This window comes from Nanorana parkeri, unplaced genomic scaffold, assembly GCF_000935625.1.
Source record: "Nanorana parkeri isolate BGI_ZX_2015 unplaced genomic scaffold, ASM93562v1 scaffold705, whole genome shotgun sequence".
NCBI lineage: Eukaryota > Metazoa > Chordata > Amphibia > Anura > Dicroglossidae > Nanorana > Nanorana parkeri.
This window is the reverse complement of record NW_017306973.1, coordinates 641,163-669,029: the sequence shown is the minus strand read 5'-3', so window position 1 is coordinate 669,029 and position 27,867 is coordinate 641,163. Positions and strand designations below refer to the sequence as shown.

The window sequence follows — 27,867 nt, the reverse complement described above, 5'->3', positions numbered from 1 at the left end:
GGGGGGGGGCGTGGCTGTGGTGCCACACCGCCACGCCCCCCTCCCATCCCAGAACAAAGGGCGAACATTAGTGAGCAATTGCTCTGCGTTCCAGCAGCTGCTGCTCTGGTGTGAATAAGCCCTTACTTAGAGGGTATATATAAATATTTTTAACAACTTCTATAATAAACAAAACATTTTTTGAATACAATGTATTTCTCTTAGCCTGGGACATGTACTAGCATGATCTCTTATTATTTTCTACAGCTCAAGTATTTGTTATTTATTACAATGAATGGGCATGTAGACTGCCCTGTCTTACCTCTCTACAGCAGCGTGCAGCTTTGGGAGAGGCAGGGAGATGATATCACTTCATATCCCAGTTCTCTTCTTATTGGCCGTTCTACAAGGGCCTGTGCTGGTGTGCACCCAAAGTTGGAGGGGCGCAGCCGCACTGGCGTTACGCTGGTAAAGGAACCAAGGCATTTGGTTTGCCTCGGCATGCGCCCTGAGATGAAAGGGTGCAGCCGCGCAGGCCGAACACAGAAGCTGCCAAGCTTCCGGGACAGCCTGTGTGTCTTCCCTGACACCTAGGCGGGGCCGGCGGCATGACGCTCTCTCCCTGGACCCTGACGGTGGTCGGGCGGCTGATTGATTGCTATATGTTGTTTAGGGCGGCTGGGCCTATTTTAACTGCTTGAAGACCGCGGTGTTTAGACCCCCTTATCATCCAGGCCATTTTTCAGTGTTCAGCGCTGCAGTACTTTGATTGACATTTGTTCCGTCCTGCAACGCTGTACTGAAATGAATTTTATACCATTCTTGGGGACAGATAGAGCCTTCTTTTGGTGGTATTTAATCACCACTGGGGGTTTTATTTTTTTTACTATATTTCAGGAAAATTACAGAAAAAAATTTCAAAACAAAAAGTTTTTTTTTACATTATGTTAGGAAACATTAATTATCACCCACTTTTTTGGTAAAATATAAAAGTCGGGGTCACGTCGGGTAAATAGACACCAAACATGTCAAGCTTAAAAATTGCGCGCACTCGCAAAAAACCACCATACCCAAAATTGACCATAGACGGCCCTTTAAAAACTTTTACAGCTCATCAGTTTAGTGTTATCAGTGATTGATGGCCCTAGAATTATTGCTCACACTGCGACGTTCGCGGCGATATGTAACATGTGCAGCGTAATGGGTGCAATCGTCGTTTTGGCAGGTATGCGCACCCGACGCATGTTTGCATGCGTGTATTTATGGGTGGGGACTTTTTTAAAAATGTTGTTTTTTTTTTATTCTTTTTTATGTGTAACTTTAAAAAAAATGTAATCTTTACTTTAGTTTCCTTTTTTTTTTTTTCCACTTAACTTTATTGCTATTACATAGGGGGCTAAGAAACCCCCCTATGTGATAGCAAAAGATGTGACGGGTCCTCTTCATGGAGACATCAGGGGTCTCCAGGACCCCTAATGTCACCTAGGACCCCCCTGAAGAAGCTGATGAAGCATCGCTGCCTGTTTTTAAATCTACTGGACTAGAGTGCCGGCCGTTTTTTTACAACGGCCGGCCGGGAGGTAGTGAAGGTAGGGGCCTGCAGCTCCCCGGCCTTGACACACGAACGGGCCGGGCCAAGGAACCTGGCGGGCCGTAGTTTGAGGACCCCTGATCTAGATCAAACAAATATATGTTGCCCAGCAAAGTATTTCTTTACATTTTTGGCCCAAACACTTAGTCATCAAGTTTGCAGCTGTCTCCAATTCTCTCAGTTAAGCTTACCTGAATGTCCTGCTGAGTACAAGATCACAAGGCACGGAGCAGCCTCCAGCAACTATCCATCTACTAGCTGGGAAGAGGGAGGAGTGAGGAGCAGGGGAGTGTCTAGCCTTGCTGTGTCTGTGTGTTTGTGGAGACGCACGCACAGGGGTGTCTCCATGGGACCCTGCAAGGGAAAGGAGCCACCCTAAAACAGGATATCAGGACCAGAGCTCAGGAACCAGATGATTCTGTAGGAAACTAAAACTTTTAAACATCAAGGAGAAGCATTTGTTGTAAGTGAATAAATCAGCAACTGAAATGGCTTAAAGGAGAACTATGGGGTCAGTGTTTTTCCCCATAGTTCTCCTTGGGGTAACGGGAGGACACAAACCAGCGTCCTCCCGTTACCCTAAGCTCAGTTTACCGCGAGCTGGCAGATCGGAGCGGGGAGAGGGGAATCCAGCCTCTCCCCCTGTCATGGCAGAGAGCCGTGACAGGATCGAGAGGTGAGGGAACCCGGTATGTGTTCGCTCACCTCCCGATCTACTGAGCCGACCTGTGACAGTCTCATTGTCACAGGTCGGCTTAGAACTATGAGGTGAGTGGAAATCACTCACCTCATAGTTCTCCTTTAAAGCCCCTTTGATTTTATTGCACACATTAACAAGGGATTCTAAAAGTAAGGTGAAGTTTTAGGCTGGTTTCACACCCAGGCGTACGGAATATGCGCGTTTCGTGCCACACGTTTTTACCGTGATTTGCGGTAAAAGAAACGCGCGTTTCCGAGGGCTATGCGTCTGTATCCTAATGGATACGCGCGAAAAATACGCCGCAAAGAAGCTCCTGTACTTCTTTGGGCGTAGGGCGTTTTACAGCGCGTTCCTACGCGCTGTAAAACGCCCAGGTGGGAACCATGGCCATAGGCAATTATTGATTTTTCACATGTTGAGTGTTTTACAGCGCGTAGGAACGTGCTGTAAAACGCCCAGGTGTGAACCAGGCCTTACAGGAAATCATTGTAAGCTTTTCAGACTGCCTGCTAGTCAAATATGCCTTGACTTAAAACCTAGAGGCTTTTCATATTGCCATGATGTTGTTTCTGTAATATTGGCTATGCCGGGCAGTCCGATCGATGAAGACTATAGTCTTGGAGTGCTAACTGTGGACCAAAAGCCAGTTTTGTACAAATGTTGTCTTATTTCCCCTTTTTTGAGAGCATAGATATGCATTGTCCCTGCATTTCAGCAGGTGTGCTTTATGTAAGTCCCTATGTTCCTTAGCAATTAACTAAAAACATACAAAGAAAGGAATTGGTAAAAACTGGAGCAGATAAAATCTGGAGCAGCTGCTCATAGCAACCAATCAACTTCTCTCTTTCATTTTCAAAGCTTAAGTGAACAAACTGAAGAGAGAAGCTGATTGGTTGCCGTGGACAACTGCTCCTTGTTCAGTCAGCTTCCGTTTTGATAAATTCCCCCCCACAGTGCATTGGTGGTATGCAGTAACCCATAACAACCAATAAGAAATGGAATATGTAAAATCTGTGTGGTTGCCATGGTTTTTGTATAGCACTTCATTCTGCCTTATGGAATAAGCCTCTTAGCTAGGAGTCTCCAAGCAACAGCAATGATATCATTGATTAGGGTTCACCGCTTAGCTGAATTGTTGTTGTTGTTGTAGTAGAAACGCTGCAGCCTCCCATCTGCTCCACACGGGCATCATATGCAGGGGCTTTTGTTCATCCATCATCACCAATCAGTGGTTTTGTAGACACTGTTTTTTACTCAACATGCAGATATACTTGTCAATGCTTGTTTGGTGAACTCAGCTCCGAAGGGTATTTGTGGAAGTTGGCAGCCATGGGTAGTGAATGGTACAAAAATCTGCATGCTGCCTGATGAAGGCTTTGATGGTGAACGGTCAGATGTGTGATTTGTCTTTTCAATACATCCTTGTGGCTTTGTGCTGCTTGTCTTTCTGTGACTTTCTCCTCCTTCCTTTTACCTCTCTGGAGACTGCAGGTTACAGCTGAGCCTGAACTCCATCAAAATAAATAAGCCCTCCTCTAGCCATCGTAAACAAAGCTTCCTCAGCCACCTCCCCCACTTTGCTACGCCCCTTTCTCCTCCATACCACTGTCTCCCGGTACATCCTCTTTTGTGTCCCTTCACAATATTCCCATAGTGTGGAAAAGAAGGAATTAGTACAATAGACTGGAAGGGACATCTGAAAGGGATGGGAATAAACACATGCGGGGACCCCAAGGAGTGTGTGTATGGAAGTGTTTTTTAAATCATCCATGAGGGCTCCCGAATAAATTCATCACCTCCTCCCCTTTTGCTTCCCTGGTAGCATAAAGAAATCCAGATAGGTGGAGCGGAGGCGTTGATAGAGGTATGATAACCTATTTACTGACGAAACAGCAGTCACCTGGAGTGTAGCTGACCAAAAAAAAAAGCATTCGTTGCTGATGCTTGGTGTGTAAAGGTCAGTGTGTTGTTTAATTGTACGTTGTGTCTGTATTTATTGAAGGGTACAGCTATAGGGGGAACATGTCTGTTTTCATCCCTGTTGCATGCAATTGGAACGTATACATCTTCTTTGCGTTATCCATTTGAAGCACAATCGGGTTTATGATGTTTGCAATACTAGGCAGGCTTGAAAAGGAAATACTTGGAAACAGACCAATGTTATTATCGTGTATCTTCTCGTTTCTCCTTCGTAGGTAGCAACTAAGTCTACTTGTTGTTGTGTTTTTCTTCCTCGAAATGTGGCAGATTGCTGCTTTCTCTTCGTATTTTGGTTTGAACTTTTCCTATTTTCAGTTTGTTATGAAAACACGGCAAGCGTCACAAAGCTGATTTTTGTTTTGCAAGCTATCAGAAAAATGTGTACACTGTATTTAAATAATAATATTGGATTATTGTGGTTTGCATGGCCGGGTCAGGAAATAGGGGCTGTCAGGGTGGTGGTTGTCTTTTTTTACCTTTTTTTTGGTTTGATTTCTGCTACCCAATCTCTGTATATGAATGTACAATTGTGGTGGGTGAATAAAATAGCAGAATAGGAGTTCTGTGACACAAAAGCCAGTGCCCTTTAAAGGAGAATAGCTGAATAAGATTCTTGTCCACATTTTTTTCCAAACAATGCAATCCATAGAGCCATGTGTTGGTTTCAGGAAATGTTATTTGGATATCAATGCTCACTCTGACACCCTCGGTCTTAATGTTTACTGGTATTGTTCTTTTACTTCGCACCACACTCTACAGGTTAACTGACTGTTCCCATTGACATAAGGAAAAGGTACATATATGACAATGGGGAATGCCTATATTTGTAGCTTCTAGATCGAACACTTTCATCTTTCAATATTTGCTGAATGAATCTGTGATGTGTTGCATGAATCTCCTTGTATCTCATAGAAAATAGAATTGTTTTGAAATTTCATATGGCATAGGATTTTTATTATTGTAAGTTTGTGTTTAAGTTGAATACAGCATAGCGAAAAAATAGCATTAGCCCACAGTTGTCGGTTTTTGTTGTTGTCATATCTGGTATGGTCAAATGGCACCACTTGTACCAGATGGTAGCTGACTTTAGTAATGTGGCATTTTCTTTTATCGCTCTGTCAGATGTCCTCCCATGCATCTACCCATGTTTTGGTCAGGCATGGTGGCTAACTCATACTGATGCCCAAATATTGATTGCACTAATAAGATACAAAACACCCCTGTAGCTGCAGGAATAAGTGAATCCAAAAGTAAGAATTTACTACCAATTTGTGAATGAATGTATATACATTGCACATACAGGTTAAGCCGTTGGAAACTACCAGTGTTTAATATTCTGGCACTCAATTGGGCAAATGTTCAAAGAGAGAGAAATATTGGAAATTCTCAATCATTCCGATGTTGACCTTTTGTGGCATGCTGAAAATGTTTTATTATGCTGTATAAATATTCCACCTGCTAAGTGTATGTAGCTTTGCACGTTTAATAAAAATAGAAAACTTTAGAAGCATGGAGCACAAAAAAAGTGTTTAACGTTTGTACACAAGAAAAGTTAAGATTTGGTAAATCTGTATTTAAATCTGAAAATGCATTACTGAAATAACGATCCACATAAAAAGGACACGTGGTAGTAGGCGTATCATTATGCATGATCACAGTGACAATGGGGAATTATGGTGTTCTATAATAAACAAACAAATATGAGTTTTGATGTATAAATATTTGCTAAGAACTGGAGTTATTTCCCCTCACCCACAAGTCAGATTCAGAGTTTCCCCCAACGTTTAGATTTCATTGGTGGCTGTGAGAAAATAACTCCAGTTTTTAAGATACAAGAGGTCCTTAAGCTGGCCCGTGGGTTGAACGAAAAAAAATTTTGTACAGATTCCTCCATCAATGGTTAATCGGGGAATGTCCCGCTGTCTTCACTGTATTCTGACGGCAGCTGCTGTCGTTATACCCCAACAGAGCATGCGGCTGATTGGCTGCCGAATGTTTTTGTTAGAACTTTTTACAACCAGCTCCTTCAATCAGCTGATCAAGGGATGCCTGAAGAAAGGGACAGCGGCACCCACTGTGCGAATTCCGGCTGGTTCCTTAAGAACTGGTCAAAATTTGCACAGTGTATGGCCACCTTTTAGATCCCCTGTGAGTTCAATTTACATGTGCGTGTCTCAGCAAAATAAATAAGGAGACAGTCTGTCATATCTAAGAGCCTGTAGAGTATTATAGGAGCTGGCTCCATTGACAATAGCTAAAGAAAACCTCAAAAGTTGGGTGCCAGCTGTAATTGTTCAGGAGCGTAGGTGACCCGGCTCCTGGGATATGTCCAACCCTGTTATAATTTTATGTGTATTTACATATAGTGTTTCTTCCCAGACATACACTTTAAACGTCTCTTGATACCAACTATATTGGTGAATATCTGTAAAAAATAATTAAAGACAACTGGACTTGTTTTATTTTTCTTGAAGACGTTTCACTGGTCATCCAACTAGCTTTCTCAATTCAGAAATTGAGTTCTGAATTGAGAAAGCCGATTGGATGACTAGTGAAATGTCTTCAAGAAAAATACAGCAAGTCCAGTTGATTTGACTTATTTTTTACAGATATAGAATGACCTGGATGAATAAGAACCTTCACAGATATATTGGGTGAATGCTTCTGTTATGGTTAGTTACATGTTTGAGGCTGAAATCAACTCTGATACAATTAAGAGATTAGATAACACATAACTATTTAAAATGCAAACCATTGTTTTTTTTGTAGCCACACATGTCCAGATAATAGGAAACGACCTGACATATTTGAGTATTTCTTGCCATAATCATGTAGGGTAAGGGTTGATATCGCTTATAATAGGTGTTTCTAAATTTGTGATGAGATGACTGTTGCCTGATCTAGCCTGACCAGGTGAAGCAGTAGTCAATGGAGATGCTACAGCTTGGGCGTCATTTTAATAGAACAGGTTTGGAAACTTTGTGGGATTAATGTTTTTAATCATAAAAAAAGCACATGTGGTTTGAATATGTAATGTAAGTAAGTTCCGGAAAAAGAACTCTTTCCATGGTTGACCCACGCCTGTCCATCCTATAAGTACTATGGCTATGTTAATTCTTATGACTTGGATTCATACCCATTGGTAAGACTACCTTACATAAGCATTGTTTATGTGACTTTCTGACATCCTGGGGCATGTTAGGCCCATCCATACAAATTAATGGCATGTCTGTAGCCCGGCTCACACACCTGGGACCCCATTATTATTTATGACTGTGTCTGGCACATGGTTTTCTACTCATTTGTATCTTCTGTGATTCTGTTTTACAATTTGATGAGGATAGTAAATTAAAGAAGTTAATATGATTGTTTTAATAAAGTAAACATCCTTTCAGAAGATTCTGTCACATCTTCAAAAAAAGAAACAGGGCCATACTGTAAAAGAAAGGCATTAATACTTAAAAAAAGGAATGAAACCAAAACCTTTTTTTTTTTCTTTAGTTTTGGATAGTGCAAGCAAGGGTTGTAACCCCTTTTCTGTCATCTGTGTCACATTGAGGAGATTGCCCTTCACTTCCTGTTCAATAGCCACAACAGGGAGTGAGAGGGAATATCTCCAAAGAAAGGGAAATCCCTGGTGGACAGAAGGGTCTTTATTATTATTATTATTATATTATTATACAGGATTTATATAGCGCCAACAGTTTATGCAGCGCGTTACAATATAAGGAAGACCTTACAATCACAATACAATTCAAGACAAGATGGGAAGGAGGGCCCTGCCCCTGAGAGTCTCTATGACTTGTGTCCACATTGAGGGCCCATTTACACCCCATCCAGATCATCTCCAGACCAGACCAGACCAGATTGTTTCCGGACCCAAAATGCATCCTAATGTATCCCTATGCTATTTCTGGCCTCTGTTCACACCAGCACAGTATGTTCCAGGCCAGACCAGAAAAATACTGTATGTCTCATTTTGTCTGGTCTGGAATGCACTGTAACTTCGGCCAGGTTCACACCATCCGGAAAATGGTGTGAACCTATCCTAAAAGATTTCCTATGTATTCTGTTTCTGATAACAACCCAAAATTTGGGATTCTCTTTCACTTTCAGTGATAATGGTCACCAGGACACATAGGGAGGGTGAATCTCCCGCACAGGAACACAGCAGCAATAAAAATCTGACAAGTGTTCTAATCCCTCTCCACTCTATCCAAAACTAAGAAAGGAGTTCTGGCTTCAGTTGTACTTTAACTATCCCCTCCTGCAGGCACAGTAAATAATGCAGATAATGCATAAAAAAATTAATTGGCAAAATGTATAAAGGCCTACACAGCAATAATTCATGGTTAAAGTAGTGAGTGCTCTAGAAGCTTCACAGAGTTATTCACAAAAGGGTCAAGAGTTTGGAGAAGGCACAATAAGTGACCAATCTAGGCCAACATAGGTGATTTGGAAACATTCTCCAATTCAGATCACTTTCTGGTTCCGCTATGTTGTCCTAGATTGTTCACTTCTCCTGCCTTCTCCAAACTCTTCACCCTTTTGTGAATAACCCTGTCAGTATAGGGCAGCCTTGTTATTCTTCCTAGCTAGTTTAAATCCTGCAGTTTAAACAAGATAGCCTGTTGCTGGGGATCAGTTAGGCCCAGTTCACACCTGGGCGTTTTGTAGCGCGTTCCTACGCTCTGCAAAACGCTCAAACACCGTAATCCCATTATTTCCTATGGTTCACACCTGGGCGTATTACAGGCCGTATGAACGCGCTACAAAACGCCCAAAGAAGTAAAGGAGCTTCTTTGGGGCGTATTTGCCGCGCGTATCCATTGGGATACAGCCAGGTAGCCCTCGGAAACGCGCGTTTGTCGTGTGTGTTTTTTTTTACAGCGAATCGCTGTAGAAACGCGCGGCACGAAACGCGTGACAAACGCGCATATTCGATACGCCTAGGTGTGAACCCAGCCTTGGAGAAAATGTAATCTACTTTCCTTTACACATTAGACTAGAGCCACAGCTTTACAAAATGTATGTTTGAGTTTTTGTGTTCACAGTCTGTGGCTCCACCATCTTTTTTTGGTGAGGTTTAAAAATGCATGCATCAGTGAATTTGGATGGAAAACTTTGTGCTTGTTAAAGGCTACCATTTGTTTACATGTTGTTTTACAATCTGCTTTATCTTGAATCAGCTTGAAACGTTATCAGCCTTGCCAGATGTCCTGGGTTACTTTAATGATGTAATCCGGGACTCATGAGGTTTCCAGCCATGCTCTCTACACACTGCAAAAACATGAGGCTTAATGTTTACAACAGTAACACAATAATGTTACATTTTACCATGCTATTATATGGTAAGAAAAGAACCAAAAAGGTGCTTTAGTGCTTAAAAAAACATAGGAGGGGGGAGCATTTTTTTCATTTCTACATTTTTTTTTGTGCTCCCATTCCTGGATCCGCTGCACACTGTGCCCAGAAATCTATGTGTCCCTCATTCCTCGAGTAGTGCCTTTGCAGATAATGCTGACTTCTCTTCCCCAAGCTAGCGCAGCATCACAGTGCATTAGAAATGTGCCTTCCTGTACCTCCAACCCTGGCCAAACAGCACATTCTTTCCAGAGATAACACTTTTTTCTATCCCCATCCAACTCATTCCTGCTCCGGTCCATCAATTCCCCTTGAAATACCACCACTCACCTCCCCCTCAACCTTAGCTCAGCAGCACAGTACCTGTTCCTTCATCGCTGGCTCAGCATTACACTGTGCCTGGAAATATCACTACACCCAACCAAGACATGGCAGTTACACTGTGAATACTACTGATGCCATATACCCTGCTCAGCAAAAGTGTCCTTTTTATTCTAATATTCTTGTCATGCCAGCTTTGGTCCTCCAGAGCACTAGGTTCAATATATTTAGTAGGGTGTCCTTAGATCTGAAATCTGCACACTTACTTTCCTGTACAGATTTTGACAGCTGGCCCCTGGGTGAACGGGCGCTGAAAGTGACAGAAAATCCCAAATTTTGGTTGTCATCAAAACGGGAAAAGATGGAATCTTTCAATGGGGACACTAGTCGTGGTGAGCCTGCTGACCACCAGGGATTTTTCATTTTTTTGGGTGGGATTTCCTCTCACTTCATTTCTTTTATGAACAAAGCACACAGCGTGACAGCAGGTCTGCAGATCAGTGATTCCAAAATGCATTTTTTGGGCATTTATGGACAACTGATTTAATCTTGGATCTCACCTGTATATCTTTTAGGTAGCGCAGGGAAATTCTGTATAAAATGCAGTAACATGTTATCAATCAGAAATCAAATAACTTAGCTGATCTGAGCATAGTAAACTAAACTATGCTTGCCATGGGTTACTGCACTTTACATTTATATAGTGAGTACAGTACAGAGCATAAACGTGAGGTGCAAAGTCTACCTTTAAAAAAAATATTAAATTCACACTCATTATTATTATTATTATTATTATACAGAATAATCAACATTTTACAAAATATTCATAAACGAAAAATGTTTTTTTTTTTTTTTTTCTCTTGCATCTGAGCCAGTAAAGCCTTGCAACTGCAATCAGTAGACGGTTTGTGGGTGTAATGCTCTGGTTTCTGCAAACTCTTCCTCCAGTTCCTGGCTGTACTGAGGTTTGGACTTTCAGTTACAGGGACAATAGGAAGAATGAATGGACCGCAAGTGCAATGACGTCTCTGCCCACTGAGGCATTCCACTGAGAGCTACATGTCCCTCTGCTGTGGTGGGAGGCGGGACTTGTCGTTTCTCCATTCACAGATCCTACCAACACTTCTCATTTGGGTTTCCGATAGTATGTAGTAAGGTTATAAACCCCAGTGGGTTTTCATTGCTCTTAGTGTCCCCCGTTGGGAAGATTTGCCCTTTTTTCCTGTCCCAGTGATTACACATTCCCACTATATCCAAAATGTTAAGGCCATTTTCCAGCCTTGTAGCTGCTATTGGTCTTACTTGCAGACAGGAAGGCAAAGGTGAGCAGAGCGAATGTATAATGTTTGAACTGTTTATCATATATGGTGTAGATTTTGATATTGGGTAATGGCGTTAACACATGGCTGGATAAATCTCAGGAGTCGGGTAGCCAATTCTACTTAAAATTTACATCTGGCGTCTGACTGACTTTTGAGGTTTTTTTTTCTTCAGCTGGCTCCTACAGGGTTATTCACAGAAGGGTGAAGAGTTTGGAGAAGACAGGAGCTGAACTGGACAGTGAGATGAATTGGAGAGTTTTTCCAAAACAGTTATTTGGTCGTAGATTGTTCACTTCTCCTGTCTTCTCCTAACTCTTCACCCTTTTGTTAAAAACCCTGCAAAAAACGAATTCTGCTGGCTCCTGAATTCCATATTAATTTGTCCACCCCTACATTAAAGTGACACTAAACGCAGGAGTTAAATCTTAAATCTTAAATACATTCAAATACCTTAACTATTAACAAAAATAAGAAAACGAAACCACTCCAAGTTTACTCCCAGGATGGACTACAATCTCATACTAATTTGGATTGAGATTGTAGTCCATCACGGAAGTGAGCTTGGAGGGGTGGCTACTGTACAACATACACAGGGACCCTGGGGAACAAAAGTAGCTACCCTCCAGAACGAAGAACAGTGTCCGCACCAATTCAGAGATGATTTGAGGATCTACAGCCGAGTGATACACAAATAAGATAAATTTTTGGGTAATAGTTAAGGTACTGGAATGTATTTTTAAGATTTAATCCCTGAGTTTAGTGTCACTTTAAGGTACCAATATCTGAGGGTCACCAATCGGGTGAGCATCTCATGTCTGTGGATTGTCTCTGATGCCGATATCACAAGATCACAGAGTGGTGTCAAGTGTCGAGCAGACAGCTGGCCCAGAGGGTGGTCAGATCGTGCCTGGACCACACAAATGGCCACGCTTTTACAGCTATGGTCGGCTATAGTGATATGTCTAGCTAGTAATTTGGGACCTGGCAGAGAGCGTATATTTACTTGTGTAAATAGTGTAGTGGTTAGCTTTCTTAGGGCTGGGCACAGCAGTTATTTTTTCTCAGTCTACTTTTTTTTTACTGATTTTAACTTGTTATAATATTGGATTGTGATAGTCAGAAGAGTTTTTTTGTGTAGTAGGCACACTCACATGGCTTTTGCACAGTATTTAATTTCCTTGCTATGTCAGTAAATAAGATGAACTTAGAGCAGAGAGATAAAAAAGGAAGTGTGTGGACCGGAGGTGACTTGATGAAATATGTGCTTGACAAGGGCTTTTTGCAATGAGGGTGAGCTATTGTTTAGGGAGGGACTATCTTTTTTCTGGTTCTGGGTGTGGATTTAGCAAAGATTACTAGTGTCTCGTCGTTGGCTGATTGCATTTTTCTCTGCATGCATATCATTGCTACTCCAGAGGGAATATCACTGTTAGTGGTACAAGGAGGTAAGGATATTGTGTAATCCTCCCTAGGGGATATTACATTTTGAAGCGATGGCGGCTTGTTTTTGTATTATTCTTTAGGTACATTTTATATCTCACCCCAACCCATTTGGATTTGATACTATTGCTATAGTTTACTTTTAGGTACGGTTATTTGTTTGGATTTATATGGATACTTTGAGTTACTAAGAACATTTGTGGCTATCTGAAGTACAGACTTTACCTTTGTAGCTGAACTGTTCATGAAAGGGCCTATTTTATGTTTTATTTTTTTACTATCGATAAACAAAGTAAAATGTTAATCGTTTCCTGTGTTCCTTCCCAAAACACTCATTTAGAAAGGAGTTCAAATACACATGCAATGTGTTCATTGCTTAACAACATGAGATCCTTTTATTGACAGTGGTGATACAAAGTGATTAAATATCTTATGTACCAGAACCCTTAACACACATATGACTAATAACCATTTTCGTTGAGTATTCTAGTTATGAGTCTTTTTTATTTCCCCTGCTGAGTTCTGACACCCCCCCATACACGTCCAGCCCAGATATTATTCTCTTCTTCCTTTCTTCTCCCTCATTTGTCTTCCTAGGGCAGAAATCTTTCTTGAACCCCTTGCAGCTGGAGTGTACATCTAATAATAAGATGCTTCAATGTTTAGGCAGATCCTGCACCTGAGACACACACGAGAGCTTTGAGACTTGCTGCTGAGCAGATGGTTAGTCTGTAAATCAACAAACAAAAAGAAATGTGTGTTTCTGTGTATATAGAGAAGTCACAGAATGCAAGTGGGAGGTTATGTCTCCATTTAGGTCATGCTTGATTCTAGAAGGAGCGTGTTGTTTACATACATGAAGACAACTTTGGGGTGAAGACACCCCAACTGTGCAATTCACAACTTGTGACAGATTCAAGGAGCTGTCCGTAAGATGTATATGAAGTTGTTGCAAAATGGCCTCAGATGCAATTTTGTCTGTGACACAATACTTAAAGAATAACTCCAAGATTTTCAAAAGTTAACCCTTGCAGCGAGGCTACCCCTGCACTGCAAGGGTTTAGTGCTCATTTTTTTTTTTTTTAAAGGAGAAATAATAAAGAAGCTATACCCAACTGATCCTTGGTCCTGCAGCAGTCAGCACTCACCTTCCTCCCCCTCTGCTCCATCTGTATTATGTAACACAGCGTCTTCACATCTAATGGACCTATATTAGACTTTATGATGCCATGGAGCCTAGGGGAGAGTAGTCTGCAGGGACCAGTCTAGCAGCCAGATGGGATCGAGGATCAGGCAAGTTAATTTTCTTTATTTGTGACCCTAGACCAAAACGAGCAGTGCGGGGGTAGTAGTAACTTTTGAAACTCCTGGAGTTCTTATTTAAATGTGCAACACAATTTGCTTCAACACGGAAGAGGTCTTATTTTTCTTTCAGTATATCTTAATAAATTGTTGCAGCCATAGCGGCAGAATGTAAAAGTGTTGCACATTTGAATTACCGGAATTTGTCGCATTCTTTGGAAAAGGCAAGAAAACTTGCATAGCTATGAATTTGGCACAGGACTTTATAACATTGCCATAACTCCAGATAAGTGCTGCAAATGCGTTATTAAAATATATATATATATAAAAAATAATTATTCGTTTATAACATTACACACATTTTATATGAATAGGTATATTATCAAGTGCTATAGGTGTCTGGAGATCCTTAGCTCCCACCCCAGGATTCTTTGTGACCTGATTTAATGTAGTACTGCTTAACCTTGCACTGATCTTTACCTATTACTAAATGACAGTGCAAAATTTGATTCCATTAAAAAAAAACACAACTATCTTAATGAATGTTAACTGTTAATAGCCCAATTGTTTAGAAATCGTTTTGTAACTCTCTAGTTTTATGCTTTTCAACCATTTGTCCTCTAAAATGTCTTGATTGGGCATATTGCACATCAACACATTTCTATGAAAGAGCACAAACCAAAATTACTTAACACTAATAGACTCACTTTGAAAATGTAATTATCCTAGAGGTTTTCCATCAGTGATTTTGATTAACAGAACTCCAGGCAAACCCTTAAAGCAGAATTATGGGGAGAGTGAAATGCACTCATTCCAATAGTTAGAGCCGACGTGTGACACTGAAACTGACGCATGTCGGTTCTATAGCTCAAGAGTTCTATAGCTCACTGAGCGATCACAAACCGCTGATTGCTCAGATCCTGATCTTCTCCCTACAGAGACTGGAGGGACAGGCAGGAGGGGGCAGGCACAGCTGGCTCTCTAGCCAACTGTCAGTTAGGTAGCTGGGTGGAACCCATCAATATTGTCGGGATCCGCCGCGGCCACAGCACGGCTCTGCATGGTCAGCATATATAGCGGGCGAGAGCCTGCTATATGCAGGGTTTTGGGTCATAGGTGGACATGGTAAATGTCCTCCTGTGACCCTAAAGAGAACTACGGCCAAACAAGGCTGTGCCATAGTTCTCTTATAAATACCTAGTTTAATACATATACAAGTACTATATATGTGTGTATATGTTATTTCCCCCCCCATCATCATACTGCTCATTGTCTGACTTACCTCGACTTAAACTAAGGCTGATCTCAGACAGGTGACACTGTTACTGGTAACACATCACCAGCAGGAAATCCTTCTTTTTCCTCTGTAGAATCACTTTCACGCTGCCAGCTTGCTAATTTGTAATGGGGCAGCAAAAGGGGTGACATTTCGCTGGTCCCACTATCAAGATAGTGCTTCCATAGAGAATGGCTGGAAGAGAGTTAAAGTGGACCTTTACACTCAAATATCAAATTCTACCAATACATCCCTCCTATGTATGATGATTAGTATGATGATTAGTAATAACGTAGACCTGTCATGTGTAAAATGCTGTGATTTGAAATACTTACACATGCAGAGCATTCACTTCCTGCTTTGAAAGTTCAAAATGACTTCAGTTTGCCAACGCAATGCACACTGGGATTAACTTATCAGCAGAGCATTGCTGCGAAATCTCATCTATAACCTCACGAGATCTCAGGGAAAGGCATTTTCCTCCCCTGAGATGATGTGCATAGTCACATGTGCCAGATTTTCAGGAAGTAAATGGAGAGCTAGTAATCTGCCCTTAGTAAACATGGCCACTGTCAGAAGACTGGGGAAGAAAAGACAAGTTATGCAAAGAATACAAAGCCAGCAATTATCTAGAAGTATGTGTTTGTAGATTGCCATTAATAAACATTTCTAAAGGTGTGTTTGTTGTCATTTTAAAGATATGGGTAAAGGTCCGCTTTAAATGAGAAAGCTTGAGCAAACAGTTTATATCCTACTAGGTAAATACACATTCAGACTGTTGCACAAGCCAGTTACTGACAGGTTTTCTCTAAAGCTTTGAAAAAAAGATATGACAACTTTGTAAAATATGTGTGGTGATCATTAAAAAAAGTCTGACTCATGGCTTTTATAAGTGTTCACAAACTTGTCCCCACAAACGTTTCTTTTGAAAAGATTCCCAATTGTTTCCTAGGTGTGTTCCAGATTGTGCCTCTAAATGGGGGAAAGTTGCTATGAGTAGCAGTCATTGTCAATTGTCATTGTGTGCATCAGGATGTATGATCTACAAGGTTATTACAGCTGTATTGCCCTCAGTTAACTGCCTAATTTATCTGAGCGGGATGAGGACTTCTGCTCTCATTAATCTTGAGTCGTTGTTTTCTTTCTGGGAGCAGCTGCTCTTCTGAGACTATATGCTAATTTTTAATGTTCTTCATTTATGGAAGTAAAAAATGATCTTGTTCATGTGACAGTGTGGTTGGCTTTTTACGTTTTTAAGTGTATATATTTAGTTGGGCATATGTATGTATGTGTAAATGTGTTATTACATTTCTGATTTTTGGAAAGTAAATGGTGAATGGCAAATTGTGATTGGTGCCTATACATGGCAGAGACTCTCGCATGATACATATTCTTTTTTGTACGCATTGGGCCTATTCACATCACAGCATTGTGCACTGCAACACAATCACTGTCCTGCATTGTGTTAAACAGCCAATTCAAAATGAATGGGCTGTAGCGCCCGCAAAACTACAACAGGCTGCATTTTGGAGGCGTGTTGGGCATCATTCACAATGGACAGCACTCCAGCACACCAACAGGTTTTGCTGGGTGTTAACACAACACAATGATGAGAGTGGGCTCTTAAGGAAATATTTTGCAGTCTACATAAAAAGTTTTCACGGAGAACTTTAAAGAGGAACTTCACTCTTATGAAAATGACAACAGGCACCTTTAGAAATGTTTAGTGATGACAATCTACAAACAGATACTTATAGACAGGGCTTGAAAAATCCACTCGTCTGTTCCTGCATTCAGTGTCGCAGATCTCGGCTTCATCAGCTTCTCTGGGGGTCCCTAGGTGACATTAGGGGTCTTTGAGACCCCTGATGTCTCCATAAAGAGGACCTGTCATGTAAATTGGCTATTACATAGGGGGCTTCTTAGCCCCCCATGTAATAGCAATAAAGCTGTGTGTAAAAAAAAAAAAAAAAGTAATACTAAAATTAAAGAATAAAAAAAAATGTTTTATTTTTTTATGCTTCTTTATTTTTTTTATAAGTCCCCGCGCCCGACATACACACGCAGGTATGCGTCGGGTGCGCCTTTGTGCGAAAACGACGATTGCGCCTATTGTGCCGCACATGTTACATATAGCCGCAAACGTCGGGGTGAGAGCAATAATTTTAGAGCCATTAATCACTGATAACACCAAACTGATGAGCAGTAAAAGCGTTTTAATCGTCGCCTATGGGCGTTTTTTGTGGGCGCACGCAATTTTAAGGCTTGACATGTTTGGTGTCTATTTACCCGACGTGACCCCGAATTTTATGTTTTACTAAAAATATGGGTAAGAATAAATGTTTTATAACATAACGTAGGGAAACTTTGTTTTTTTTTTTACATTTATGGTACTTTTTTCATTATATAGTAAAAAAAATAAAAACTAACACCCTCCCCCTCCCCCCCTGTTGGTGATTATATACCTCCAAAAGAAAGCTCTATCTGTCCCTAAACATTTTTTACATAAATTGCAAGGCTATGGTCCGGTCATGCTGACTGGTGACATTTTTGACTGACTGGTGAGACACCGTCAAATTTTTCAAGCCCTGCTTATAGATCATTGCCGGCTTTTTATTCCTTGCTTACATTATTTTTCTTTTTCTCCCCATTCTTCTCGTAGCAGCCATTTTCACTAAGGTCAGATTAATATATCTCCCTTTAATTCCTGGAACTCCTGGGTCTGCCTCCTGGGACATGTGACCATGCACATCATCTCAGGGGGAAAGTTGCCTTTCTCTGAGATCTTGTGAGATTTTGCAGTTTACAGATGAGATTTCCCAGGAAGGCACTGGTGATGTAACCTTCCCACAATGTATCTGTGAGGCCAGGACTACATCACCATTCCTTCACTTAACCATGTAATGGAAAAACAGTAGTTGTAAATAAAAATGTTTAATAAATGTAAGATCATTTCATAGCAGCATGCAGAGCTGTATGCTGATGTGTTTTTTGTAAAAGCGGGTAAAGGTCCACTCAGGAAATAAATCTTAAAAATACATTCAAGTACCTTAACAATTAACAAAAATGTATCTTATTTGTGTATCACTGGGCTGTAGATCCCCAAATCATCTCTGAACTCGTACTAACACTGTCCTTCCTTCTGGAGGGGGGCTACTTTTGTTCCCCATGGTCCCTGTGTGTGTTATAAAGTAGTCACCACTCCAATCTCACTTTTGTGATGGACTACAATCTCATGTTTAGTTTATTAATTTGTATTGAGATTGTAGTCCGATTGCGAGCTTGGAGTGGTGACTACTTTACAACGCACACAGAGAACGTGGGGAACAAAAGTAGTCACCCTCCAGAAGGAAGGACAGTGTCAGCACCAATTCAGAGATGATTTGAGGATCTACAGCTGAGTGATACACAAATAAGATACATTTTTGTTAGTAGTTGAGGTACTTGAGTGTATTTTTAAGACTTCACTCCTGAGTTCAGGAGTCCGATGTAACCAAAATAAACATATACTTGTTGGGAAAATGTGGGATGCTTCACCATTTTTCTTTATTGATGTAAAAAGGTAGAATAGTTCACTTTCGGTTGGCAGCTTGACCAATATGTATGGAATAGTTGATGCATATGAAGAAATTAGATTTCTTTTCCCCTGACGATTATAATTGAGACATGAGAATTTGGATTCTATTTTGTGTTATTCCAAGTTTATCTGTGTTGCCTTTCCTGTTTGGCTCGCTCTGGTTGTATTTTTATTATGCATTTAAGGAGCTTGTCCACTTAATAGTATTATTAGGATAAGTGAGGGATTGTGCCTTGCAGTTTAAAGTGATATTCAAATTAAAAGCTTTTTAAGCTCTTTTAAATGCTAATTAAGTCACTTACAACGGATGCTGCTCTCTCTAATGTTTAAAAGTTTTAGTTTCTTGCAGAATCAGCTGGTCCCCTGAGTACTGTCCCTAATATCCAGTTTTAGGGTGGCTCCTTACCCTTGCCGGGTCTTATGAAGCCACCCCTGTGTGTGCTAATAAGCAATGTGTGTCTCTAAAAATACACAGGTACAGCAGGGCAAGCCTTTTCCCTCCTCTCCCCCTTCTCCAAGCTAGTCGATGGACAGCTGCTGGAGCCTTTGCTGTCCCTTGTACTGGACAGGAAGTTTAGGGAATCCAAGCTGACAGTTGGAGCTGTATATAAAGAACTTATTTTTGGTCTGAACCACTGTAAATGAGCCTTTGAAATATCGTAGACATTGTTATGTTCCATGTGCTCATTTTTATAGTAGAGTGGCCCCAGAGGTAGCAATTCACACCATTTTAGTTTCAGAAGGTTTCAAAAAAAGTACTGCATGCACTATTTTCTGGTCTGAAACGCACCAGAATGCACTGGAACGCACTAGAAATCCAATTGAGACTAAGAAAAATGCACCTGAACGCATCAAAAACACATACATGTGTTTGCAGAAGCACGTCCAGATTCTAGCCTGGACATAGTGTGAATAGGCCCTTATGGAGAATAGAGTGATAGAACCTTGACACTGCTTCCTGTCCTTTCCTAGAGAATTCTACATGTGAAAGGAAGTGTGGAGATGTTACTTCCTGGCCACAGGAGGATTGTATGTTCAGATCCAAAACAGATCTGCACCTCCACTCGTTTCTCTCTCTGCCCCAAAATGTATTGTGGGCTGTGATTGGCAAGACAGTGCACTTGGGTAATTTGTTCCCTTTTTTTCCTGGCTGCACCATCTGGCAGGGATACCAGGTTTTCAAGACTTGCTGAGCAGAATTAGAAATCCATTCATGGATAAAACAGTTCACATTCATATTTTTTTTTCAATTGTGTGTTTAGCTGTCTGCTCAGAGTTCAGCTGGAAATGAATTACAACCCGTTTGCCAAGGACACTGGGAATTTTGAGAGGAAGTTCACGATGGGCTTTGGAATTTCGTGTCTGATAACAGGGATGTTTCATTGTCACGTAGCAGGAAAGACATAATATGCTTTTCATTTTACTTGCTTTTCCTTTAGGGTCGGCAAAATAAGAGCAATGTTTTTTTTCCCCCAATCAAAAATGTAAGATGATTATAACAGACGAGATGTTTCCAATACGCTCATTTCTGGTATAGTGGTACTCAATGTGTATGGTATGATCGGTCACAGCAGATCACCAAGGAACTGAGGATCTGAGCTTGGCAACATTTGGCCATCCTATAATGACCTAGTACATTGGATTGGTTGTTGATGGTGGGGTCCTGGGTTCAAGGACTTTATCCACATGACCTCCACCTTCTGGTGGTCTGTGTAGCTTTCCTCCTAAAGCTAGACATACACTTGTTTCTGTATGTGTATGGTGTATGATCGGTACCAGAATGTCACCAAGGAACTGAGGATCTGAGGTTGGCAACATTTGGCCATCCTATATTGACCTAGTACATTGGATTGGTTGTTGATGGTGGGGTCCTGGGTTCAAGGACTTTATCCACATAACCTCCACCTTCTGGTGGTCTGTGGCCAGTGGCAGCTTTCCTCGCACGTTGACATGTAGCTGTGGGGCTGGGAATGGGCCTTCCTGCAACTGATTGGGGAGGGATTAGCAAACTGCATTTGCACCAAGCCCAGGTTCCTCCCTACTCCTTTCAACTCATCAACATGCTGCCCTTGTGTGTGCTTTCCTGACTAGTAGGGACAATAGATTGCAGATTCTGGAGGGAGTGATGGATGTAAATGGACAGTGGGGGGATTTATCAAAACTGGAGCAGACCAAATCTGGAGCAGATTTGCACTGCAGCCAATCAGCATCTCTCACTTATTTTCAAATCTTACCTGAGCAAACTGTAATGAGATGCTGGTTGGTTGCCATGGGCAACTTCTCCAGATTTTGTTTGCTGTTGAACTATACTGGGTGTCAGAAAATCCTTAGCAATCATTTAGGTATTTGCTTTGATTGCTTGAGTTATGTGTCTGGTAACCGCACATTGGAACTTTTGCTCTGTGTTAGTATGTAGCTACCTGTGCCATGACATGTAATATTGACCTTTTTATATATAAATATGGCTTTATCAAAGGAACAGCATTTATTTATTTATTTATTTTTTCTGATGAAGCACTTGAATCAAAATGGTGTCTGTACAAGCCAGCCTCTCAGAAAAATGTAAGCTAAAATATATTAGTGTTACAATGACCAAACTTGTAGCCTTTGTAGCTTGTATGGGTCCACTATTTCTACCTAAAACTATGTTGCAAAAAGTCCCCAGATCCCAAGATCCAAGTAGTCCGTGTTCTTTCAAAATGACAGCCAGCGCCTAACTTTTGAGGCTTTGTCCAATTGTTGTCAGTGGAGCCAGCCTGCTGGCTCCTGAATTGTACAGACTGTCTACTGGATTCCATATTACTTTGTCCACCCTGCGTTAATGCACATTTCAACAAACCTAAACATCATCAATGTTGAATGTGAATGTGAGATCAGTCTTACCGTGTTTGAGAGGCAGTATATTTTGTTCATGTTTTTTGTTTTTCTTCCCGTATTACTCTCTGGCTCATTTTGTGAATACATTTACATTTTTCTCCCATTTGCAGGTAGGTTTGTGAAAATGAATGTGGTAGCTTTGTTTTAAAAATGGACTTTATAAGGTGTGATAGCAGATATTTGCATAAGATAAGTGATAACTTATGCTGAGTGTTTTATTATAATACTTTAAGCACATATGAGGGTGTTTGAGCATAATGCAATGGTTGTATTAGAGACCCTGTTGTGCAACGGTATTTCTCCAGTGTATGGCTAGCTTTATGTGTTAGCTGTATTGCTGTGAAGGCATACGAATACTGTCTGGTCTATTCAGCCGAATCTGTGCAGAATTCTGGTATTGAGTATTGACTTAAAGGAGAACTATGGGGTTAAGGCTTTTCCCCATAGTTTTCCTTAGGGTAACGGGAGGACACAAACTAGCATCATCCCGTCACTCTAAGCTCAGTATACCGCAAGCTACTGCTCGCGGTATACTGAGACGCGGCAGCTGAAGCGGATCCCGACAATTATGTCTGAAACCGCCCAGCTGCGTGAGTGACAGCTGGCTCTGCCTATCTAGAGGCAGAGCCAGCTGTACCCGCCGCCTCCCCTGTCCGATCCGCCAGTCAGCGCTGGCAGATCGGGGAGGGGGGAATCCAGCCCCTCCCCTGTCACGGCAGAGAGCCATGACAGGATCGAGAGGTGAGCGAACGCCGGTATGTGTTCGCTCACTTCTCGATCTACTGAGCCGACCTGTGACAGTCTCATTGTCACAGGTCGGCTAGAACTATGAGGTGAGTGAAAAGCACTCACCTCATAGTTCTCCTTTAAAGTGCACCTTCACTCTAAAATTCTACTCTAACCCACTGCAACCCAGACAAAACAGACATTCAGCAGAGTTGCAGGCTTTATCCAGGGCTAACTGTATGAACCCAGAAGAGGAAGCCAGCTCCCAATGACTGAGGGGCACCAAGTTGGCGGTGCCACCTTTAACATCAAATGCTGATTTCGCTAGGCAGGCGAGTATGTGAATTGAGGAGAATGCTGCCAAAAGTTAAAAGGGGTTAAAAAACATTTGAGGGAGGATAGAAGATCCTCTTTAAAGAAGAACTCCAGGATTTTCAAAAGTTAAACCTTAAAGTGGGGCTACCCCCGCGCTGCAAGGGTTAACTGTTTGTTTCGGTATAGGGTTGCAAATAAAGAAAATATACTTAACGGATCATCGATCCTGCCTGGCTTGTAGACCGGCCCCCACAGCATCTTCTCCCTCAGCTTTGGCCATCTGAGGACCTGTGATGTCATCACGTCTCACATTTGTATTAGATGTGAAGACGCTAAGGGACATATTACAACCAGAGCGGAAGGGGAGAGAGGTGAAGCTGACTGCCACAGAGCCGAGGATCAAGTGAGTATGTCTTCTTTATTCCAGCCCCCTAGAAATGAGCAGCATTTCATAGATAGCCCCAGTGCAAGGGTTGATTTTTGAAAATCAGTCCACTTGCTCTTTTTTAAAGTTGCATGCATGTTTCTCGTGTTTTCCCTGGTAGTTAAGTGGCAAGATACTGCCAGCAGAATTGACAGATCCTAAAAGCTTAACCCAAAAGCCATCCCAAAGCCAAATGATGGTGTCATGATCCTCTCCATACATTTTGTTTTCTCCAAATTTGTCCAGCTATAACACCCTTTTTTGGGGCCTAGTGGAATGCGGCACACACAATTCTGTAGAGACATCTTTCTATTGGAATCACAAAGATATATAAGAAGCCCGTGTATAACTTGGCCACAATTGGAATACAGGCAGTCCTCGAGTTACCTACATCCGGCTTACATACAACTCCTACTTACAAACGGAGGCTATTACTGTACAGCAGGGGTAGTTGTAATGCTACCGTGCTTGTGCTGAGGAGGAGTACCCACCTTTTTTGGTCTGGTTCGTAGTACTGTACATACATTACTGGAAGTTGGCTCTTGTTAGACGTGCAGACGACGGGTGCCCGCCTCTTCTACCGGGTCACTGTGAGGTTTTTACTGCTGTCTGTATCCTCATTAGAAATATTTAATCTCACTTCCTGTCCTTGTGACAACAGGAAGTGAGAGGAAATCTACCCCTATGAATGGAAATTCACTCCTGTAAGAGTTATCATGGGAAAAAAGGTGTCTCCACTGAAGCTTTATCACCAATCCTTGTTTCCACGACAACCCAAAATTTTCAAGATCCAATTGTCACAGGGACAGAAAGTAAGGTGAAATCTTCTGAACAGGGGCACACACAGCAGAACAAACTTTACAGGGGGTAAACCCTTCCCTATGCTATCCAAAACAAAAACAAAAAAATTGTTGGCTGGAGTTACACTTAAAAAATGTATCTGTTCCAACTTACATACAAATTCAACTTAAGAACAAACCTACAGTCCCTATCTTGTTCGTAACCCGGGGACTGCCTGTACTGTATTAGTTTTAGAAGGAACAGACCTTCAAAATTTAGTTTGAAAAACTTTTCATCATTTTCAAAATGAATGGCTTGCTTTTTTTCTTTTTCATTGAGCTACTTGCAACACCCGATTGCCTTTTTTCTTTAGCATTTGATAAACAGGAAGCCAAGAGCAGCAGCTTGAAGGAAGTTATAGATATGGGAGCATGCCACCCACCTATTGAGCGTGTAACATACAAAATCCGCTGAAGAAAACCCAATGTTTACTATGTTAGCTAGTTAGGCCAGTTAGTCATCTTTACGATTCCCCTTTTCTGTTCATTTTAAAAGATTGTACCTAATGAAAACAAGAACATTAAAAGTCAGCATGTTTTGCCTGAACATCTGCTTATTATGTGGCTTAGCTTGCATAGTTTATCCCTACACAAAGGCAAGTTTTCAAACCAAATGGATGATTCAGGAATAATTCTGTAGGAGTCTTTATATGAATTGAAATGCTTGTGGCAGATCACTGCCAGTCATTGAAATCTCACTTGGGCGGGTTGGTTATCTTTAATTCCATGTAGATCTCTGCTGGTGCAACATTTTAGAGTCTGACGAGGCTGCAAAAATGACAAATTAGACAACGCGGCTTACAAAATGTACCATTGAGACCTTTTCAGTTGCTGTTTTTTGAGTAAATTCCACAGCTCCCAAAAATGTCATGCTGGTTCCTAGATTGGATTGACTGGTTCCTGAATTCTGCTCCCCCTTCTTTGGTGTACTTGATGTGCTGTCCAGTGGGATAAGATGTTAGTCACTCAAAATACGCAGCTAAGCATTCAAAATACACTGAGTGGCCAGATTATTATGACCACCTGACGTTTGTAGGCAAATTAGCTATAATTTCGCGCTGAAGTTGCTAGAGGGCCAGACCATTATAAATAGGGAAGCAGGTTGTTTACCACGATAGTAGAAGTGATTTTTTTTCTGAAGATATGGGTAAACAACGCGATTTTAACAGCCTTTAAACGTGGGATGATTGTTTGCGCTCGGAGCCATGGAGCGAGTATCGGCAAAACAGAAGAATTCAGGCACGGTGTCAGATTCCTCGCATCACCTTTCAACATCTCGTGGAGTCAATGCCAAGAAGAATCGCCGCAGTATTGAAGGAAAAAGGTGGCCCAACGAAGTACTGATGGGGTGGTCATAATAATCTGGTCACTCCTCAGTGTATAAAGTCCCTGAATACATGAATCCAGTTTCTGTGTAGTTGTCCTATACATCCTTATGGGAGGATGCGGCTACATGCTGACCTGAACCTGCACATCTGTCAGACAGTCTGTGTCCAAGTGCGGGTACCCAGACCTGCATGGATGTGCAGGTTTGGGTCGGTGCGTAGCCATGTCCTCCCATAGGGATGTACAGGTGGCTGCACACAATCACACTCTGCGCCTGTCCCTCCCGGGACGCTGTACAGGTGTACACCACATGGTGTCTTCAAACTCATCTGTTTTGGAAAAGAAATCCCAGGAGCCAGGTAACCAACGCTTTTAAAAATTACAGATGGGACCTAACTTTTGAGGTTTTTTTCTCTTTGTCGGTGGAGCTGGCTTCTAAATATCCTGGTGGCTCCTGGATTAAACAGACTGGCTCCTGAATTCCATATAACTTTTTTCACCCCTGTTCTACTGGGATCTGTATCATGTAAAGTAGAAAATAATTTCACTCCTGTACAACACAGAGAGATTACAACATTTGGATAATAGCTGCAGTGACCCCTTTTTAACAATTTTCATCTCACTTTTTTGCTGTGTTTTTTTTTCCAGACTAGTTTTGTTGAAACAATGATTTTATATTCTGATTGCACCATTGGAAATTTTGAGTGACTGTGGAGAGGGCCATATACTGTGCAAATTTTGAACAGGGGGTGCCGCTGTTGGCACCCTTTTGGCCAGCATCCCTCAATCAGCTGATCAAAGGAGCCAATGAGCTGCCAGCTCAGTATGGGTACTCCGCCATCAGAATACAGTAAAAACAGTGGAAGATTTCTCAATCAACATTTGTAAGCGTTGATGGAGGAATCTGTTATATTTTCTTCATTTGGCCCACAGGTTGAACAAAGTTTTCATGATAGACTGATGCGGGGATAGCCTGTGTAGTGGAAGGCCAATGAGGAGGGAGTTACAATAGTCAAGACGAGAGATAACAAGGGAGTGGATGAGTCGTTTTGCGATTTCTTTGGTGAGGAAGGGGGCGTATTTTGGAGATGTTACGAAGGTGAAGGCGGCAGGATTTGGATAGCGATTGGATGTGGGGAAGAAAGGTGAGGTACAATAGGTGAGGTACAATACAATGACAGCTGCCCCTGCCCGCAGCCACTCATATTTAATCACACATGCTGCGAACAATTGTACCTGGACGCAGACTGTTTGTGTCCAGATGTGATTATCCGCAGGTAATCTCAGCATGTGGGATTAAATGCAAACCGCCATAAACGGCTGCAGGCTCTGGCAGCTGTCATTGTATTCTACAGCGCCTCCTGCTTGCGGCTAATCACATGAATCATATTCTCAACTGTGAATGGGGTCTTTGGCTACCTTAACACTAGTAATCCTACATAGGTCATATAAACTCAGGAGAAATGATCTGGAAAGTATAAACAAACTTTACGCTTCTCAGATTACTTTGTCCTGCATTTAGCCTTTACCCGCCTTTATGCCTTTATGCTGGTTTAGAGCTTGTTCACACCAATCGCATTGCGTTCCAGAGCGGGAGCTGCTGGAACGCACCGCAATCGCCCACAAAACTCCCCCCTTCGTTCTGGGGCGGGAGGGGGTGTGGTGGTGCATTAAAGTCAATGGCACCGCTGCCACACCCCCTGATCCCCCCCGCCCGCAGTGCGATCAGATGCATGGCAAAACATTGAGAAACTAAAGCCAGCTATACACAGTACAAATTCATCAGGAACCGAATGAAATTCACACTTTGGGTGCATCTCTCAATCAGCTGATTAAAGGAGCTGGCAGCCAATCAGCTGCTAGCTCCGTTGGAATATGCTGACATCAGCCGCTGTCAGGATACAATGCAAACAGCAAGGAGGAATCTATATAGATATATATATCAGGTGTATACCGGACCTAAGAAATCAGGTGATTTAACTGACTAGCATTTTCAAAAATAATCAGCTTTCAGATAATGGGCTCTTTAAAATGGGCTATTATGTCAATGACGGTTTCTTCTTTTCTCTCCGTTAATCACCCTTTGTGTTTTTGAAATCCATTTAAATAGGTGATTTCATTTTAAGGTTTGTTGATGGCATGCTTGTTGTAGCCAGCTGTGTTCATTCATGTTGTGACTGCCATAGCAGGTCAGTAGTAGCTATGAATAACTGTGCTCATAAATAATGTAAAAAAGCTTCCAAGACTTGCCTCTGTCTGTTGTTATTTTTAGCCATATAAAAGTAGCTCTCTATCTGTATGGATTTTTTTCACTTGCATGATTTTTAGAAGTACAGCTATATTTTCAGCATTGCTTCACTTGGCATTACGGTACCATTTAACTGAGCTCATATGCAGGCATTTGATTTCATTTTATTCTTTATTTTGTGGCTAATCCACATTACTTTTGTGTCTATTTATAAACAATTAGCAGTATGAATATTGACACATTCGCACAGAAAGCACAAA

General features: G+C 41.6%; 1 protein-coding gene across 3 annotated transcripts in view; it reads left to right on the top strand.

Moving 5' to 3' along the window:
* EPB41 (erythrocyte membrane protein band 4.1) overlaps positions 1-27,867 on the top strand; it is a 120,219-nt gene that overhangs the window by 13,803 nt on the left and 78,549 nt on the right. Inside the window, exon 1 of one of the 3 annotated variants that reach the window (XM_018563850.1) lies at positions 3,940-4,227. The exons of the other annotated variants lie outside the window; for them this stretch is intronic. The gene's annotated coding sequence lies outside the window, so the exon portion shown is untranslated. Of the gene's footprint in view, positions 1-3,939; positions 4,228-27,867 lie in introns of those variants that run through there. 3 annotated transcript variants of the gene reach the window in all.